The following is a 14,512-nucleotide window of genomic DNA, read 5'->3' on the forward strand; positions in this document are numbered from 1 at the left end:
TCTAATTTGTTCCTTAAAAGGATAGAAGTGACAAATATGATCCCAGGACAATTGCTACTCCACAAAAATCTTTGTTAATTATCCTTGTGTGACCCAGTTTTTAACATGAACTTGCTATTTTAATCCATTCATTTTTTTCTGTAATTTACTTACTATTCACTGTCTTCAACATGCAACCACTTTTGGGGTATCTATTATTATGCCTCTCAGAGTTAAAATATTCATAAAAAATAATTGAAACTTATCTAATTTCATATCAATGTCAGATCTGTATAATGTTCCTATCAAGTGCCTACTTAATTCAAATGAGATTTAATACAAAAAAAGGATCAGGGAAATCGGACTATTCTTTATTGTTACATTTATAATCACATGTCCTTGAGAATGAAAAATACTACCATAATCAGAAATTTTGTGAACTGTTATTAGTAAACCTTTCACAATATTTTTGTAATAGTATTAAAGATATTCACTGAACTTTGATTTGAGTAAAATTAAACAATGGTAACTGTTCTACTACTATTTTCAATCTGCTTACTGTCTCTACCAACTTAGCAATAAAGCCAGAAAAATTAGCATGCTCCCAGCCTAGAACTTCTCACTATGCTGTTGGTTCCCAAAAACACTTACTTAGAAAACTTTTTAGAATTATGCCTAATCAAAAAGTAATTTTGGGCCAGGGTTGTGGCTCATTGGTAGAGCACTTGCCTAGCATGTGTGAGGCCCTGGGTTCGATCCTCAACACCACATAAAGATAAATAAATAAAGGTATTGTGTTCATCTATAACTAAAAAACATTTTTTAAAAAGCAATTTCATTTTACATTTGGTATTGTTTGGTCTGGATAATGCCTGTTTATATAAAATAATATCAACTAAAGCTCTCTTTTGGATTATATTGAAACCACCAAAAAGTTGCAGGCATCTGAAGATGATGCAACTAACTTGCCATATGGGTTTGCTAGGGCTGCCATAACAGTCCTATGTCCACAGTTCTGCATCTCAGGTTCAAACTACTTCAGTTGAAAATATATGGGAAAGAATTACATCTGTACTGAACATATACAGGCTTTTTTCTCTCGTTATTTTTCCCTAAACAACACAGTATGACAGCTATTTCCATAGCACTTACAATGCATTATTGTAAGTAATTTAGAGACAATTTAAACTACATAGTAGGATTTGCATAGGTTATATGCAAATACTACACCATTCTATGTAAGGAATTTGAGCATCAGTGGATTTAGGTACTCATAGGGGCTCTGGAACCAATCATTGTGGATAAGCAGGATGACTGCACTCTCCATGTAGTGTCCTTTCATTTTCAGAGTCTTACACAAGGGAAGGAAAGAAGACTGAAATTTCCAAGTTTCTGCCAATTTTTTTATGTTCCCCAAAGTAAGATTCAAGGTAAATAAATGTTCTTAGTTTAGCAGAACATGTATGAGTTTTGATATGCAAAACTAAACCAAAGACCCTAAATAAGTAGAAAACTAAATTGATTTGAAAATTAAACCAGGCATGGTGGCACATGCATGCAATCCCAACAATTTGGGAAGAGGAGACAAGAGGATCACAAGTTCAAGGCCAGCCTCAGCAACTCAGTGAGTCCCTAAGCAACTTAGCAAGATCCTGCCTCAAAGTAAAATAAAATAAAAAGGGCTAGGGAGGTATCTCAATGGTAAAATTATTGGGTTCAATCCCCAGTATAACTTTAGGTATTCCCCAAGAATACCTAAAAGTTCATTTTAAGATGTTTTACTGGAGTCATATGAACTCTATTCCCTTAGCCTAAACTTTTAATAAAGGCATGTGCATACACACATATCCTGTCAAAAAAACTTTTTATGTCTAATGTGAATAGATTTTTTTTGAGAAAAAGTCATGTTCCATGGCTGTATGGAGTTTGGTATGAAAATATATTGATTTAAAGAAAGTCAGCTTGAAGGAATTAAAAGAAACATTGGATTTTTCCACCAACTGTGAGATGAGTATTAACTCAATTTTTGAAAGATTTGAGGGCAAAATTTATCAAGATGATTTTGGTTGCAAGGAACAGAAAAGAATCCCTGTTTCAACTTCACTTAAATAATAAGGGAGTTCATTATATCATATGACAGAAACTATAGAGGAAGAGCAGGAAATATGGAGGAAGGGTTGGTTGGTATGAAGGATGTAGAGTCTTTCAATATATTCACTCCGATATTTTCAGCTTATAGCAAAATGCTGTAGCAGTTCCTGGGACACATCCATATACAAATCCTTAGGCAGGATAAAGGCTTTTCTTGGGATCTTCTTATAAATGATATAAATCTTGCCAAAAAGCAACTCCACTTGACCTTCCTATATTTCTTCTCTCTCTCTCTCTCTCTCTCTCTCTCTCTCTCTCTCTCTCTCTTCTCTCATTTTTCTTTTTTTGGTGGTACGGGAGGACCTTGTGCATGGTAGGTAAGCTACATTCCTATACTTCTAATTGGCCAGAACTTTATCAGATATATAATAATATGTCATTAAACCAATATCCTGACAGGGAGGATTGTTTCCATTCTGGACCCTTAATTACTTTAGAGCAAACAGGATTCATGCCTATTGCATTCACCTGAGTCATCAGGGGGATGAGCAGATACCTAACAGAATCAAAGAGTTTCTCATTATACAGTATATCATCACTGACATGTGAATCTCAAAGAAAACACTGTACTGCAGGATTGCAATATTAATATGTGACAGATATTGATATTATAAATATATATTAAGAGTGTTTGGAAATCATTTATGTAAAGTACTTGGATTACATAGCTTGCAGTAGATTACAGCTAATTTGATTAAATAGTATTATGTGTAAACTTGACTGGGTTTTGGAGTTCCCAGATATTTGGTCATACATTGTAGGTGTGTCTGTGAGAATGTTTTGGGATGACATTAACATTTGAGCAAGAACACTGAAAAAACCAGGTTGCCTTCCCCAATGTAACCCTCATTCAATGGAGGGCCTGAATAAAATACAAATGCTAACTTTCCTCAAGTAAGAGAAAACTCCTGTGCCTGACTCATTAAACTGGGGCTTTGGTATTTTCCTGCTTTTAGTCTCATATTAAAACTGGCAAATCTTGGTCCTGAGACTGCTGGCTTTCTGACTTGAAGTTATACCATCTGCTGTCCTGGTTCTCAGGTTTGGGGCTCAGGCTAGAACTACATATGAGCTCTCCTGGGTTTCCAGCTTGTTGCCTATAAACCTTGGGATATCTCAGTCTCTGTTATCAGATAAGCCAATTCCTACCAGGCTCCTCGTCATATATATATACAAGCACACCCTTTGCTGGTGCTATTTCTCTGGAGAATCCTGATTAATACATGAGCTAAGAACTCCTCCCAAATCAAGTACTTTCTCCAGTTCTTACAGGTGAATATGCATGCTTCTCACGTACTGTTGAATTTTGAGAATAATTAGAATTCTAGTTCTACTTTACTTTTTATTGATTCATTCATCATCACTGAGTTCTTTCTACTGGAAAATGGGAAAATATGGACTGAAGGGTCTTGGCTACATTCAGGAGTCATGGCAAAGCAATTTTTAAGAAATTCTCTGACCTAGATCACCTTAAAACTCATCTATGATTTTAAAATCTTGTTATTATCTTAACATACTGTTCTCACATTTTTTGCCTTTGGACTTTTTTTTTTTTTGATACTAGGGACTGAATCCAGGGGCACTTAACCACTGAGCCACATCCCCAGCCCTTTTTTATTTTTTTAAATTTTGAGACAGGGTCTCTAAGTTGCTCAGGGTCTCACTAAATTGCTGAGGCTGACTTTGAACTTTTGATCCTCAAGCCTCAGCCTCCAGAGCTGCTGGGATTATTGGCATATACCATCATGCCCAGCTCCTATGGGACTTCTGGCTTTATTTTTGTGTATGTGTCCAAAAAAAGAAAATTTAATCACAAAAATCGAAAGTAGACTCCTAAGTATCTCATTTTTTTGAGGCTATTGTAAATGGGTAGTTTTCCTTGTTTCCCTTTCAGAGGATTTGTCATTGATATACAGAAATGCCTTTGATTTGTGGGTGTTGATTTTTGTATCCTGCTACTTTGCTGAATTCATTTACTAGTTCTAGAAGTTTTCTGGTGGAATTTTTTGGGCCTTCTAGGTATAGAATCATATCATTAGCAAATAGTGCTAATTTGAGTTCTTCTTTACTATCTGTATCCCTTCAATTTCTTTCGTCTGTCTAATTGCTCTGGCCAGTGTTTCAAGAACTGTGTTAAATAGAAGTGGTGAAAGAGGGCATCCCTGTCTTGTTCCAGATATTAAAAAGAATGCTTTCTATTTTTCTCCATTTAGAATGATGTTGGCCTGGGGCTTAGCATAGATAACTTTTACAATGTTTAGATATGTTCTTGATCAAAAAATAAAATACTTGGGAATCAATTTAACAAAAGAGGTGAAAGACCTCTACAACAAAAACTACAGAACACTAAAGAAAGAAATTAAAGAAGACCTTAGAGCGGGTGGACCAATGGTACAGAATAGAGGACACAGAAACCAATCCACAAAACTACAACTATCTTATATTTGATAAAGGGGCTAAAAGCATGCAATGGAGGAAGGATAGCATCTTCAACAAATGGTGCTGGGAAAACTGGAAATCCATATGCAACAAAATGAAACTGAATCCCTTTCTCTCGCCATGCACAAAAGTTAATTCAAAATGGATCAAGGAGCTTGATATCAAATCAGAGACACGCCATCTGATAGAAGAAAAAGTTGGCTACGATCTACATTCGATGGGGTCGGGCTCCAAATTCCTCAATAGGACACCCATAGCACAAAAGTTAATAACTAGAATCAACAAATGGGACTTACTCAAACTAAAAAGTTTTTTCTCAGCAAAAGAAACAATAAGAGAGGTAAATAGGGAGCCTACACCCTGGGAACAAATCTTTACTCCTCACACTTCAGATAGAGCCCTAATATCCAGAGTATACAAAGAACTCAAAAAATTAGACAATAAGAGAACAAACAACCCAATCAACAAATGGGCCAAGGACCTGAACAGACACTTCTCAGAGGAGGACATACAGTCAATCAACAAGTACATGAAAAAATGCTCACCATCTCTAGCTGTCAGAGAAATGCAAATCAAAACCACCCTAAGATACCATCTCACTCCAGTAAGATTGGCAGCCATTATGAAGTCAAACAACAACAAGTGCTGGCGAGGATGTGGGGAAAAGGGTACACTTGTACATCGCTGGTGGGACTGCAGATTGGTGCAGCCAATTTGGAAAGCAGTATGGAGATTTCTTGGAAAGCTGGGAATGGAGCCACCATTTGACCCAGCTATTCCCCTTCTTGGTCTATTCCCTAAAGACCTAAAAAGAGCATGCTACAGGGACACTGCTACATCGATGTTCATAGCAGCACAATTCACAATAGCAAGACTGTGGAACCTAGATGCCCTTCAATAGACGAATGGATAAAAAAAATGTGGCATTTATACACAATGGAGTATTACTCTGCATTAAAAAATGACAAAATCATAGAATTTGCAGGGAAATGGATGGCATTAGAGCAGATTATGCTAAGTGAAGCTAGCCAATCCCTAAAAAACAAATGCCAAATGTCTTCTTTGATATAAGGAGAGTAAGTAAGATCAGAGTAGGGACGAAGAGCAGGAGAAGATGATTAACATTTAACAGGGATGAGAGGTGGGAGGGAAAGGGAGAGAGAAGGGAAATTGCATGGAAATGGAAGGAGACCCTCAGGGTTATACAGTGGAGGGGGTAGAGAGAGAGGAGGGGAGGGGAGGGGAGAGGTGGGGAGGGGGGAGGGGGGAGGATGGGAAAGGCAGCGGAGCACAACAGACACTAGTATGGCAATATGTAAATCAATGGATGTGTAACTGATGTGATTCTGCAATCTGTGTATGGGGTGAAGGTGGGAGTTCATAACACACTTGAATCAAAGTGTGGAATATGATATGTCAAGAAATTTGTAATGTTTTGAACAACCAACAATAAAAAATTAAAATAAATAAATAAATAAAGAAAGAAGACCTTAGAAAATGGAAAGATCTACCTTGTTCTTGGATAGGCAGAATTAATATTGTCCAAATGACCATACTACCAAAAGCACTATACAGATTTAATGCAATTCCAATCAAAATCCCAGTGACGTTCCTCATACAAATACAAAGAGCAGTTATGAAATTCATCTTAAAAAATAAGAGACCCAGAATAGCTAAAGCAATCCTTAGCAAGAAGAGTGAAGTAGGTGGCATTGCTATACCAGACCTTAACTATACTACAGAGCAATACTAACAAAAACAGCATGGTACTGGCACCAAAATAGACTTGTAGACCAATGGTACTGAATAGAGGACACAGACTAATCCACATAATTGCAGTTACCTTGTATTAGATGAATGTGCCAAAAATGTACATTGGAGAAAAGATAGCCTCTTCAATAAATGGTTCAGGGAAAACTGGAAACCCATATGCAACAAAGTGAAATTATCTCTTACCATGAACAAAACTCAACTCAAAGTGGACCAAGGACCTAGGAATTAAAACAGAGACCTTGGATCTTGCACCTAATGGAAGTAAAAATAGGCCCAAATCTCCATCATGTCAGAATAGGCCCCAACTTCCTTAATAAGATTCCTGTAATGAAGAATTAATATCAAGAATCAATATATGGGATGGATTCAAATTAAAAAGCTTCTTTTTCAGCAAAAGAAACAATCATTGAGGTGAATAGAGAGCTCACAGAATGGGAGCAAATTCTTACCACGTGCACATCAGATAGATAGAGCACTAATCTCTAGAATATATAAAGAACTCAAAAATCTTAACACCAAAAAACCAAATAACTCAATCCATAAATGGGCTAAGGAACAGAACAGACACTTCTCAAAAGATGATATACAATCAATCAACAAATATATGAAAAATGTTCAACATCTCCAGCAATGCAAATCAAAACTACATATCACACCAGTCAGAATGGCAGCTATTTAGAATACAAACAACAATAAGTGTTGACAAGGATGTGGGGGAAAAGGTACACTCATACATTGCTGGTGGGACTGCAAATTGGTGCAGCCAATATGGAAAGCAGTATAGAGAATCCTTGGAAAACTGGGAACCAAACCACCATTTGACCCAGCTATGCCATGCCTTGGCTTATACCCAAAGGTCTTAAAAACAGTATACTACATGGTCACAGCCACATCAAATTTATAGCAGCACAATTTACAATGGCTAAACTGTGGAACCAACCTAGATGTCCTTCAGTAGATGAATGGATAAAGAAAATGTAGTATATATACACAATGGAATATTACTCAGCATCAAAAGAGAATAAAATCATGGCATTTGCAGGTAAACAGATGGAGTTGGAGAATATAATGCTAAGTGAAATAAGCCAATTTCAAAAAAACCAAATGCCAAATGTTTTCTCTGATTTAAGGATGCTGATTCATAATGTGGTGGTGGTGGGGCACGGGAAGATTAGATGAACTCTAGATAGGGCAAAGGGGAAAAGGGGAGGGAGGGAAATGAGGAGTCACAGGGGTAGGAAAGATGGTGGAATGAGATGGACATCATTACCCCAAGTACATGTATGAAGACACGAGTAGTGTGACTCTACTTTGTGTACAACCAGAGATATGAAAAATTGTGCTCTATATGTAATATGAATTGTAATGCATTCTGTTGTCATATATAACAAATTAAAATTAAAAGTGAAAAAAATCAAAAGTAGAAATAGGGAAAGGAGATGTAGATTGTATTTTTAAATGATCATTTCAAAATAGAGCTATTTGGGATTTAGACTTCAAATTTCATTTAATAAATTATTGGCAAAAGAATGTTGATGTATTAAACATGCACTGTAGTTAAGTTTTTGGTTTAACATTGGGAAACCTCATGCAAACATAAAAGGAATAGAAAATTCTAATCTCATTCTTTTTGACAATGATGAGTCCCTGGCTCCCATTAGGAACAAAAGGAAAAAAGTGAAATTGTTCTTCTGTGCTGCATAAATCTACTCCATCCTGGTGACTTTTGCTGAGCACGGAAGTGGAATTAGGTGGATGGTGGGCTATAGAAAACATCATCCAATTTGCTATATTTATGTATACACATGAGGATGTGCTTAGTATTTTCTACCTAAGTTTAGGGGCAAATTAGAAAATCCCAGACATAATACCAAAATAGCACTAAAACACAAATCCAAGAGAGCATTATAGTCATAAGAAGTTATTTATAATTAACTTAATCAATTTACAATCCAAAAATCATCAACTTATATGACTGCAAAATATAATCCTTTTTTGTAATTGCATTGAATTTAAGAAAAATACACTTTCTCATTTCAGAATTATTTGCATAAATTTGCCTTCTGTCATAATTTTAAGTTCAAATCTTTCAAGAGATAAGTGATAAAATTTTTATTCTTTTCTGAAATGTTATTTTTTTACAAATATAAATTAGCTTTGATGTTTTGCTTTCTATTAATAATTACACAGCATATCCAAGTTCTTCTCAGTCTCATAATTCTATGAAAATATTAAGAATTACCAAGAAAGGCTATCCTCTCTTGAATGGTTCTTTATTACATTTACTACTCCAAATTATGGTGTTTACTTAATGCCATAATTTCCCCCCTTTTTAGGATTGTCTGGTTCCTCTCCTTAGTTTGTTGTGGTAGACATAATAATGCCCCTCCAAAGTTACCTATATACTAATCCTTGGAATGTGTTAGGTTAAATAGCAAAGGGAAATTAAGGTTGCAGAAGAAAGTAAGATTGATAATTGACTGGCTTTAAAATAGGGAAGTATCCTAGATTATACATTTGGGCCTAACATAATTCTTAAAAGTAGAATATGGAATTGGAAGTGAGAGCCAGTGAAATGGAAACACATATGAACTTGACCTGGCACTGTTAGCCCAGTGAAGGAAAGGGGCCATGAGCCAAGAATGTTGGGCAGCTTCTAGGATTTTAGTCCAGGAAGATACACATTGAACTTCCAATCTAAAGAATAGTAAGATAATAATTTGTGTTGTTTTAGACCATTAAGTTTATGGTAACTTGTCACAGAAGTAATACATAACTAATGCATATGTTTTATTTGTTTTTTGGCTTTTCCTCTGCACTGATTCCATTTCTACTGAAATCCTTAATAGCCACCAGGCCAAATCCAAAGATCCTAGCAGATAATCACCTTCCCTTGATTTTTTTAGTTCTGTCAGCAAAAATTAATTTAACTACAAGAACTACTGAATAACTTTAAAATCAACAGAGGTGCCATTGTCGTGTGGATATAAAAACATGCAATTTTTAAAAATTGGCTTAGAAACAAAGCTATATTTACCTATAATTCTAAAATCTTTCAATAGTCAATGCTTTCTTGAATGCCTATAAAATATTCAGCACAGGGCTGGGGATATGGTGCAGTTGGTAGAGTGCTTACCTAGCATGCACAAGTCTCTGGGTTCAATCCCCAGAACCACCAAAAAATAAAAATAAAATACAATATTCAGCACAGCACACTAGAGAAGTTAAAAAATTGAGATGTTACATGTGGCAGAGTCCTTGAGAATACTTATAAGTCACCTATGTTGAGCAAATGACCACTGACCGACAAGAAGTAGAAAGTGAGAAAGGAAGTTAAAAAGTAGTTAGAGTGGGAGATGAAGTTTAATGGATGATTTTTAGAATGGAAAAAAAGAAAACTCAGAAAGATTGAAAACAAAAAGAGAAAGAAAAATTGGTAAACATAAGAACCCTCAGGACACTTGGTATCCGGACCATAAGAACTACTCAACAAATATTTATAGAATGACTTACTTCTTATACTGATTTCTTGTCAGTGGAAAGTCAGGAAAAAGACTAATGCTATTTAACATTTTATTTATACATGATTATGGTCTGATTAAAATTTTACATTTTCTGGAATTTCAGTATCAAGCCAAGTCTTCTGAAGGCATTCAGATTTAAAGTATAAACAATTGCTTTTAACAACTCTTTAATTCGTTATACAAAAGACTATGGGCTCGTAATTGAAGAAATTATAATATACTTAATTAAAAAAACCAATGTTCTCTCTGCGTCTTACTTGGTTGTTAGAAATACTGAGGTAAGATCTATTTTATATCAAAGTCAGGCCTGTTTTATAAGCATAAAGATTTCAGTCAGATTTTTAAAAATCTTTCCTATCACCATAGAACATTTAAACAATAGTCAGTCCAACAAATCAGAAATATAACTCAAAAAAGTTTTCATCATCTTTTTAATGAACCTAATTCCATTTTAAGATTGGGAGCCATCTCGTCACAAAATCATGAAAAGTTAGTTTCTGTTTTACTATAAATTACTGCAATTTCTAAACTTGCTTGGAATACCTGCCTGTGCCATGAACTCACCCATGCCTGGTTTTCCCTGACCAGATAACTACCCTCTCTGAAAACTTAGTGGCACCTCATAAATTCTGGCTTTCCCTGACCAGATAACAACCCTCTCTGGAATCTTAGTGGTGCCTCATAAATTCTGATGTTGGGATCTAAATTTACTCCCTAAGTGTTGAACCATTTAGACCATTAACCTACTACCTGCCTTTGTATTTTGCTTGTCAAAATCCTGTTATCTGTAAATTCTCAAGACACTCCCCTTTTACAACTTTTTGTGCTATAAAACTGCACTCCTAGAGAACTGACTACTGTCTTCTAACCCAAGGATTTCAGGAGAGGCAGTCCCAGCTGGTCGGAATTACAAGCTTGCTTTAATTTGATTTAAAATTGGAGCCAGTAGTCTTTTCTTTGCATCTTGGTTTAACACTTTTTCTACTCATTGTTTCCCCCTTTAATGCAAACTACAGGATAAGACCTCTTCTGTAGACCTAGAGAATCACTAGGACAGAAATCAGGAGGACTGACCCCCAGGAAAACTTAATGGATAATACAATGATATGTTTAGAAAGCATTAAGAAAATCTAGTTAGAAAATTACATACAGAAATAGATAATTATATATATAAATTATGTATATAAATGAAACAAGACAAATATGCAAAGTCATGTCTTTAGAAAAGGAAATGAAATCATTCTTTTCTATTTGACAATGCAGTAAAAAAACATTTACACCATCATAATGATATGAAAATTTATTATTGGCTTATCAAAAAATGATGGGGAAGCCAGGTGTGGTGGTGCATGCCTACAATCCCAGGGACTTGGGAGATTGAGGCAGGAGGATTTAAGTTCAAGGCCAGCCTCAGCAATTTAGCAAGGCCCTAAACAACTTTGCTAGATCTTTCTCAAAATAAAAATTAAAAGGGGCTGGGATGTAGCTCAGTGGCAAAATACCTGTGGGTTCAATCCCCAGGACAAAAAAAAATTATGGGGAAAGTTGGATGCCAAATCTTCATCTACAAAATTGTCTATTAAAATAAGAAGTCAACAGATAATTTCTAAAATTGATTTAAAAAAAAAAAGAAATGACAGTGTTAGCCCACTGTTGAGAAAGATGAAGAGTAGAAGAAACAGATATAAAAAGCTAACTGGGCACACTGTCACACACCTGTAATCCCACTGACTAGGTATGCTGATATAGAAGATCACAAGTTCAAAGACAGTCTTGACAACTTAGCAAAACCGACTCAATATAAAGAATAAAAAGGTCTAGGGATATGGTTAAGTGGAAGAACAATCCTGGGTCCTGTGTTCAATCCCCTGCATATGCACACACAAAGCTAAAAATACTTGCCTTGGAGAAAGGGACTCAATATTATTTGATTTTTTTAAACTTACATATTTGTGATATTGGTTTAAAAATTATTTATTGCAGTTGTCTGAATAACACCCCCACCTGAAGATGTTCATGTCCTAATAACAAACTTATGAATATGTTATTTCACAAGAAAAAATGATTTGCCAGATGTGATTAATGATCCTAAGATGGGGAAACACTCCTGGATCATCTGGTAAACCCAATGCAATCACAATAGTCCTTATAAAAAGGAGGTAAGAGGTTGAGTCACAGAGGAAGTGGGATGACAAAAGCAAAATAACACTGATGAGATTGCTGACTTTGAAGATAGAAGGCCAGGTAAGGAATATCTGCAGCTTCTGGAAGCTGGAAGAGGCAAAGAATAGATTCTCCCCTAGAGGGAACACCAACCTGTTTAATACTTCTGACTCCAGAGCTATAAAATAATATATTTGTTTTTGTGTTGAGCCACTAAATTTGTGCTAATTTGTTACAGTAGCAATAAGAAACTAATATATTTATTTAGAAGATAAAAACACTAGTGGAAAGAATGTTAGATAAGAAAAAATAAAACATGCTAAGACATGAAATTATAGAAACCTTCTGTGACAGAGTAATTGGAAATGAAGGAATTACTTAATCTGAATGACAAAAGAATGACAATTTTAATATACTTATATGCTTGAACTTCTATGGTGATTCCTTATTATGCTTTAGGACAAGGTTAGGTAACTTAAAACTACTCACAAGTCAATGCATTGCCACATTCTAATATTATTCATCACATGTACTTTTCATTATTCCTACCTCCTTTTTTTTTTTTCATTCTTCTGTGTATCTTTTACTGTCACTTATAATTCTATTGGTGCAGTTACCTGGCTCCCAATTCAGTGAATCTATCACATCCTGGAATGATCCCTGTATCAGTTGAGGTTTCCCAGGGAAACAAAACCAAACACACACACACACAGACACACATACCATGAATTGGTTTATATGATTGTAGCAACTGGCAAATCCAAAATGCATAGATCCATTGTAGCAACTGGCAAATCCAAAATGCATAGATCCATAGGGCAGGCTGAAACTCAGTTGTATTCCAAGATGACACTGCAATCTGTTTTTTTTTGGTTTTTTTTGGTACCAGGGATTGAACTCAGGGGCACTTAACCTCTAAGCCACATCTCCAGGCCTTTTTTGCATTTTTTTTATTTAGAGACAGGGTCTCTCTGAGTTGCTTAGGGCCTTGCTATGTTGCTAAGGCTGGCTTTAAATTCACAACCCTCCTATCTCGGGCTCCCAAGTCAGTGGGATTATAGGCACACACCACCACACCCAGGTGACACTACAATCTTGAGGCAGAATTTCTTCTCCAGGAAACTTGCTTTTACTCATAAAAGCCAATTAGGGAGGTCCAGCCACACCATGGAGGATAATCTCCTTTTCTTCTTTTTTTTTCTCCCATTGGTACATTTTAATTTTATAGAATAATAAAGTTTCATCATGGTATACTGGTACATGTAAATAACATACTTTGATCATATCCATTCCCCTTTACCTTCTCTTACCCTCCCATCCTCATTCCTCTATCCCATTCCTCTTCTCCCCTTACTTTCATGCCTCTTTCCCCCTAGATTCCACATGAGAAAACATGTGATACCTGTATTTGTGTCCCCCAAATTTCTCTTAACATTATGATCTCCAGTTCCATGTTTTCCTGCAAATGATGCGTTTATTCTTTTTATGGCTGAATAATATGCCAGTTGTGTGTATGTACCCATTTTCCTTATCCATTCATCAAGGCACCTAGGCTGAGGTAATCACCTTAAAGTCAACTAATTGTCTTTTTTTTTTTTTAAGGTATTAGTCACTGTGCAAAATCCCTACACAGAAACATCTTAATTAGGGTCTGTTATGTTTGGATATGAAGTGTCCCCCCAAAAGCTCAGGTGAGACAATCCAAGAGGATTCAGAGGAGAAATGATTGGGTTGTGAGAGCCTTAACCCAATCAGTGAATTAATCACTGATGGGATTGAGTGCTAATTGAAGGTAGGTAGGATGTGGCTGGAGGAGATGGGACACTGGGGTCATGGCTTTGGGGTTGGAGGTATATATATTTGTATCTGGCAAGTGGAGTCTTTCTCTGTTTATGGATTACCAGGTGAACTGCTTCCCTCTGCCACACTTTTACACCATGATATCTTGCCTCACCTTGAGCCCCGAGGAATGGAGCCTGTTGTCTATAGACTAAGACCTCCGAACCCATGAGCCTCAAATAAACTTTTCCCTCTCTAAAATTGTTCTGGTCAGGTCTTTTAGTTATAGCAGTGAAAAAGTTGAGTAAAACAGGGTCTGATTAAGTAACTGGCTATATAATTTAGCCAAGGTGACACATAAAATTAACCATGAAGTTCTCCATTTTTGATGGGTAGATGGCAGTTCTCATATATTTGTGCTCTATAACTGTCTCCTGGCTCAGATGGCTGGTCCAAAGGGACACATGACTCATAAAAAACACTCAGAGCCACGACTCAGGATCTGCTAAGGATACAGGGGGAAGGGGTCAGCAACATTTAGCCTTCTCTGGCATGGTGGGAACCATCAGGTAAAAATTGGAAGGTACCAATGGGCATACGGACAGAGGAAACTGGAAGAATAGTAAGAAAAGATTCATAGAGTCCTGGAAGCAATTATCAATGGAAACCAGATGCACTCCTTCACTGTCAGTGTTTTATGAATT

At 36.1% G+C, this 14,512-nt stretch overlaps 1 long non-coding RNA gene across 1 annotated transcript in view; it reads right to left on the reverse strand.

Moving 5' to 3' along the window:
- LOC131424804 (uncharacterized) overlaps nt 1-14,512 on the reverse strand; it is a 36,054-nt gene that overhangs the window by 15,318 nt on the left and 6,224 nt on the right. The gene's annotated exons all lie outside the window — the stretch shown is intronic.

This window comes from Marmota monax, unplaced genomic scaffold, assembly GCF_021218885.2.
Source record: "Marmota monax isolate L192 unplaced genomic scaffold, Marmota_monax_Labrador192_F-V1.1 WCK01_AAM20220418_F8-fsc00107, whole genome shotgun sequence".
NCBI classification, from domain to species: domain Eukaryota; kingdom Metazoa; phylum Chordata; class Mammalia; order Rodentia; family Sciuridae; genus Marmota; species Marmota monax.